This window comes from Astyanax mexicanus, chromosome 1, assembly GCF_023375975.1.
Source record: "Astyanax mexicanus isolate ESR-SI-001 chromosome 1, AstMex3_surface, whole genome shotgun sequence".
Taxonomy (NCBI): Eukaryota; Metazoa; Chordata; class Actinopteri; order Characiformes; family Acestrorhamphidae; genus Astyanax; species Astyanax mexicanus.
The window spans coordinates 87,132,686-87,138,740 of NC_064408.1; positions in this window are offsets into that span (position 1 = coordinate 87,132,686).

Below are 6,055 nucleotides of genomic sequence, written 5' to 3' on the forward strand. Positions count from 1 at the left end.
ACATTTAAAGAGGACTATATAAACGGTCCTATATGCTCACAATGCTTTAGGTCAAAACGTGCTCCCCTAACAAAAAATACCACTAGCCCAACTGAGGTTCAGTATCCCTTACATTTTAAGACAGGTTTACAAGAAATCTAAAATAACCATCTGTGAACCATTTACAAACTACAATTAGATGTTTAGAATCTAATAGGTCTACCTTTGTTGGCACTGAAATGTTGCGGACATTCCTACATATGTAATTATTGTAATACAGCCTAAATTAAAACACTTTTCTATATATTCACCTGAAGTCTTTAATTTTTTTTGGCAGAAATGCACTTTTTATGATATATATATATATATAAAATATATATATGTTTTTATTTAATGGATTTAAAATTGAACAAATGGTGCACAAATTCTGCAAAATGACTGTTTGTGACCTAAAAACAGTATCATGAGCTTTTACTAAAGGACAGTATATATTAGTCCTCAGGGGCCTACACAATTATTAATCTTTAATTACCTTGTCTTAGAGTCGCAGTAAAACGCGAAATCCAGAGGTGGGTTGTCCAGGTATGTAAAGTAAAAATCCACCCTGAGGCGCAGCAGAGCAATAACCATTCATATAAAACCAAAGCTTTGAATCAATGCTTCAATGCATCAGAGATAATCATTGATTTAATGTCCCTTTTTATCTGTATAAATATTGTTATACGCCTTAAGAAGGCTTCGTATTCTTTAAATGGATGAAACACAAATAACACATTTTGCATAAAGTGACTTATTTTGGGATCATAACTGCATGACCAGCGTGCACTACATAACAACCCTAAAGTTGTTTCAGATTTGTCCATAGCCTCCTTGTGAACTCCAGCGCCACACGAGTGACTTTCTAACATGCACAGATACCATCCCCTTCCTTAAATGATTTGTTTATTCTATTTACCAGTTTTCACATTTTTTAAAAGGTAAAAATACAAAAAAGCACCTTATTAGGAAATACTCCCAGCAGAAGTCTAGGCCTGATATGTGGATAGGCTAAATCACCGTATCAGGTAAAGTGAAAAAGTTATGGTCATATACGTGACTTTAAACCATATATTCTAATAGTTTTTAATAGGAATTATTATTTTAATTGCTATTTTTAACTGTTATTTACAGTTTTTTTTTTTATATTCAAGGAGATTTAATGCTCCCGAAAAACTACAAACATTTGGTTGGCGCATGCGCAGTGCCATAAAGAAGCACATATCGAGAGAAGCGTATAGCCGCAGCCTCGGGGACTGCAGTTTTAGGGCCCTGCAGTTTCAGGACCACAGTTATATACTATTGGGCATATTGATGGGTAGCATAATTAGACAGAAATTCTCAAAATTACTGCGAACCACTAGAGGGAGCCCGAGGGAGATTCTTAGATGGCTATACTCTCCAGGGGGAGTTAAATGTGCAGTCGTTTTTAAGGTTCACACACAGAAACCTTTCCAGACACCAGAGGGAGCAAGCTGAGAGACATTTACCGTTTTCTATAGCTGCTTAGAAGCGTTTACCAGTACTTAAGACACTTAACTCTAAATACAGCAACACACCCACCTCATACAATAAACCGAATAATTGATTTCCTGCACTACTTAAAAATGGGTATTAATTATAATAACTTTACACCTGCTATTGTTGCAGAAGCAGTAGTTATATACTGTATTTAATGTTTGGAACATGAGGTAGTTAATTTTGGCATGCTGTATCCAAGCAATTGTAAATAAGATAAGAAAGATGCAGAATTGTGTGAGTGGGGAATCTTGTTTGTTACTAAAATGTAAGCATGTATAAAACATGTTAATTGAATGTATATTGTGTGATAGCAACATGAATTGTATGAACAGTATAGTCCCCAACAGACCGACGTTGTGTTAAGTGTATTTAGAGTTTTGAAAATGTGACTACAGATTGGACAAAAGCATGTTAGCGACTGTAATTTTTTTTTTAATGAATTTTTCAGTCCCATAGCAACCACCTAGCAACACCCTAGCAACCACCTGGTATACTGTAGCAACCAACTTGCAACACCATAGTTATCACCTAGTAAGTGCCACAGAATTAAATCAAAGCAACGACTAACTCCTCTACAATACCACAACACTTAATACTTCTTAACACCATAGCAAAAGTCTAGTAACAACTGGCTGGGATACCGTAGCAACATCGTAGCTACCATCTATCAACACCATAACATCCACCAAGGATACACACTAAGACAAATAGGTACAGATTACTTAAAAGAGTACAAAGCTTATCACTATATTGAGGTACAATAGAGTACTATTCAGTGAAAGTATTTTTTGTACCCATGTTTTTTTGTACCAGTAAAGATTATAAACATTATAAACATTATTATCAACTGAATATGTGTCAAAGACTTGATAATCCAAAATTGTCTGGCAAGTCAAGTCAAGCCAAGTCAAGTAGTTTTATTGACAATGCTGCATATGTACTGGACATACAGATAATTGAAGTCACTCTTTTCCCCAAAGTTACAAAAAGTACAGCAAGGTAAGATTAAAATAAAATAAAATATAAGATAACAAATAAGATATAAATGAAAGAATGTACAACATGTACAATACAACAAGGTCAAAGATATAGACATACGAGAGACAAGAGACACAAGACAGTGATGGAGGATTAAAGAAGGAATGGCAGTACCAGTATTAACAAAACATGTACAAACAGTTGTCCAAATATAGGGCTAACATGTATATTTATTAAAATGTAAAATCATAACGAATTTATATATTATAATATACTAATTATAACAAATAAAAATGTATAATTAAAATATATATTGTTTATTAATACAGTAATACAGAATACCAAATATAAATTTTGGCTGGTTAAATGGTACAAATATGTACTTTCTGCTGTTAGTAAAGACTTTGTACTTTAGAGAGAACACATCTGACCCTGTAAATATTATACCTTAGAGTACAAGAAAGTACTTATATATTACCTCTCTTTTTTAGTGTGTAGAAACCACACATTTTGCTCTTTTCTTATGTAGTATCATAATGTCATAATGGACTAATCTGACTATTGTAATAAAGGTGAAATAAGAAAATTATTGTTCCGTTGTTGTGTTTATTAATGTCTTATAAAGGGCTCTGGTGTTGTGAGAGACACTGGGTCCTGCTCAGGGAAAACACATGGTCGTGTGCTTCCTGGAAGTAAGGAAAATAAGATCACTTTAATTACTCCACCAACCACATCTGGCAGCCCGGTTGAGGGGCAGATCTGTGTGAATGGAGGACGGCGAGCGGGTTTCCTTCACCAGCATTCGGAAAAACAGGAAAGCTGTCCGACTCTTCAAGGTGGAACTCGGAGATGGCTTAATATTCCTTTCCCACAGTCAAACAAAGAAACAAACAATAAACAACAAATCTGTTAACAGAAACACACACGCGAGGGCAAAGGCACACACGTTAGAAAGACGAGCAACGCCTCAGGACACAGATTCAAATTACTGAGTACAAAAGAGTTACTGTTTGTGTGAGGGGGTATATGTGTTGTACATGTGCAAAATGTGTGTGTGGAAAATGAAAGAGCAAAATAAAGACAGAAGCCAAAAAAAAGCAGAGAAGCAGAGTGGAGGATAAGAATTGAAAGGAGATACTGTACTTTGGTGACAGATTGTGAGATGTTTTAACTGCAAATGTACATCTTTGTATTCATGCAAACCATAAACTCATGCAGACACAGTCCAGCATCTTTAGATTTAAATGGTAAAATCAACCATCAGAAAGAAGGAAAACATTTGATTGATCAGTGATTTAGCATGAGGTTTGTTTCCTGGTGTAAGATGGGTCAAGGGGATTTTCTGACCTACTTATATCGATTGGTTAGGTTTATTGATTTTAACACAAAAATATTTTATGATCAATAAAACAATTAAGTAATTTGTACTGTGATAAAGCAGGCCGAGTGTATGTAGCTCACCCTCATCCTTAGCCATTTCCACCTTTTATCAGGCAGAGATACATGTGGTTTTAACAATTTGTTTATTTTAAACAAAACGTTCAGTTAGTAGTTAGTAGTAGTATTAGCAGTAGTGGTAGAACTAGCCAGTAGTTGTAGTTGTGGCAGTATTGGTAGTAAGAGCTACAATAGTAGTACTGGAAGTACTAGTAGTAGTAGAAATCGTAGTCATAGTTTCAAAGGTGAGATTATTTGCAGTAGTGGTGGTAGTACCAGGATTAGTTTAAGTATGAAATGTAGAAATAATAGGAGTAGTTAGAAGTTGTAGTATTGGAAGTAATACTTGTACTAGTTGAAATAGCAGTGTAGAAGTATTAGTAGTTGTTGTAAAGGTGGCAGAGTATTTGTTTAAGTGGTAGGAGTAGCAGTATTAGTACTAGTGTTAGTAGTAAGGATAGGAGCAGCTGGTGGTTGTAGTAGAGGTAGTTTTATTAGTAGTTGTTGTAGAAGTGAAGAGTATTTGTAGTAGGAGAAGGAGAAGCAGTATTAGTACTAGTATTAGTAGTAATGATATGAGCAGCTGGTAGTTGTAGTAGAGGTAGTTTTATTAGTAGTAGTTGTAGAAGTAGGGAGTATTTATAGTAGTATTAGTACTAGTATTAGTAGAAATGATAGGAGTAGCTGGTATTTTTAGAAGCTGTAGTTTCATTAGTAGTAGTTGTAGAAGTACAGAGTATTTGTAGAAGTATAAGTACTAGTGTTAGTAGTAATGATAGGAGTAGCTGGTAGTTTTAGTAGAGGTAGTTTCATTAGTATTAGTTGTAGAAGTAGGAAGTATTTGTAGAAGTATTAGTACTAGTATTAGTAGTAATGATAGGAGTAGCTGGTATTTGTAGTAAAGGTAGTTTTATTAGTATTAGTTGTAGAAGTGGGAGTATTTGTAGTAGTATTAGTACTAGTGTTAGTAGTAATGATAGGAGCAGCTGGTAGTTGTAGTAGAGGTAGTTTTATTAGTAGTTGTAGAAGTGGGGAGTATTTGTAGTAGAATTAGTACTAGTGTTAGTAGTAATGACAGGAGTAGCTGGTAGTTGTAGTAAAGGTAGTTTTATTAGTATTATTTGAAGAAGTGGGGAGTATTTGTAGAAGAATTTGTACTAGTATTAGTAGTATGATAGAAGTAGCTGGTAATTGTAGTAGGTGTAGTTTTATTAGTAGTAGTTGTACAAGTGGGGAGTATTAGTACTAGTATTAGTAGTAATGATAGGAGTAGCTGATAGCTGTAGTAGATATAGTTTTATTAGTAGTAGTTGTAGAGGAGGGAAGTATTTGTAGTAGTATTTTTACTAGTATTAGCTGTAGTAGAGGTAGTTTTACTAGTAGTAGTTGTAGAGGTGTAGAAGTTTTAGGCACCTAAGCAAATTACACTAATCCATTTATCTTAGCAATACAAGTGTTTTTGTCTGAGTAAAAAAAAGCATCATGTATGATTTAAAATAAATTCCAAATAAACATAAATACAGTAAAAGGTAACAAGAATTTCTCATTTTTAGATAAGTGGGTTGTACCTGAGCCAAGCTGTAGAACAAAGTTTAGTTCCACACTTCTCCTAGATGCCCTGAGCCAGCATGTGCATGTTCAGTTCCATCAGCAGCTCACCCAATTTACCAAAATTGGTGTTGATAGGACAAGAACTAGAAATAACACTTTTAAACTCAGACGAGAAGAGATTAGGAGATGTTTTAAGTGCTGTAAAGCACTGCTTTTTGTAAATTGCTGTTTTTATTGTAATGCTGGTGTTTTACTGAGCTTTTTACTGTTTTACTGCCCAGATGAGAAGCTTTTTCTTTACAACAAATTTCCACAGGTGCCTAAAACATTTGCACTATACTGTATTTTTAGTAGGAGTGGCAGTATTAGTACTAGTATTAGTAATATTGACAGGAGTAGCTGTTAGTTGTAGTAGTTTTATTAGTATTAGTTGCAGAAGTACACAAGTTGTAGCAGCAGTTTTAGTGGAAGTACAGTGTCTGGCCTTGTGCTAGCAGTCTGGGTAAAGCTGTGGGGCGTGTTCAGGCATGTGTGGGTGTGGTTTCTGTGTTGT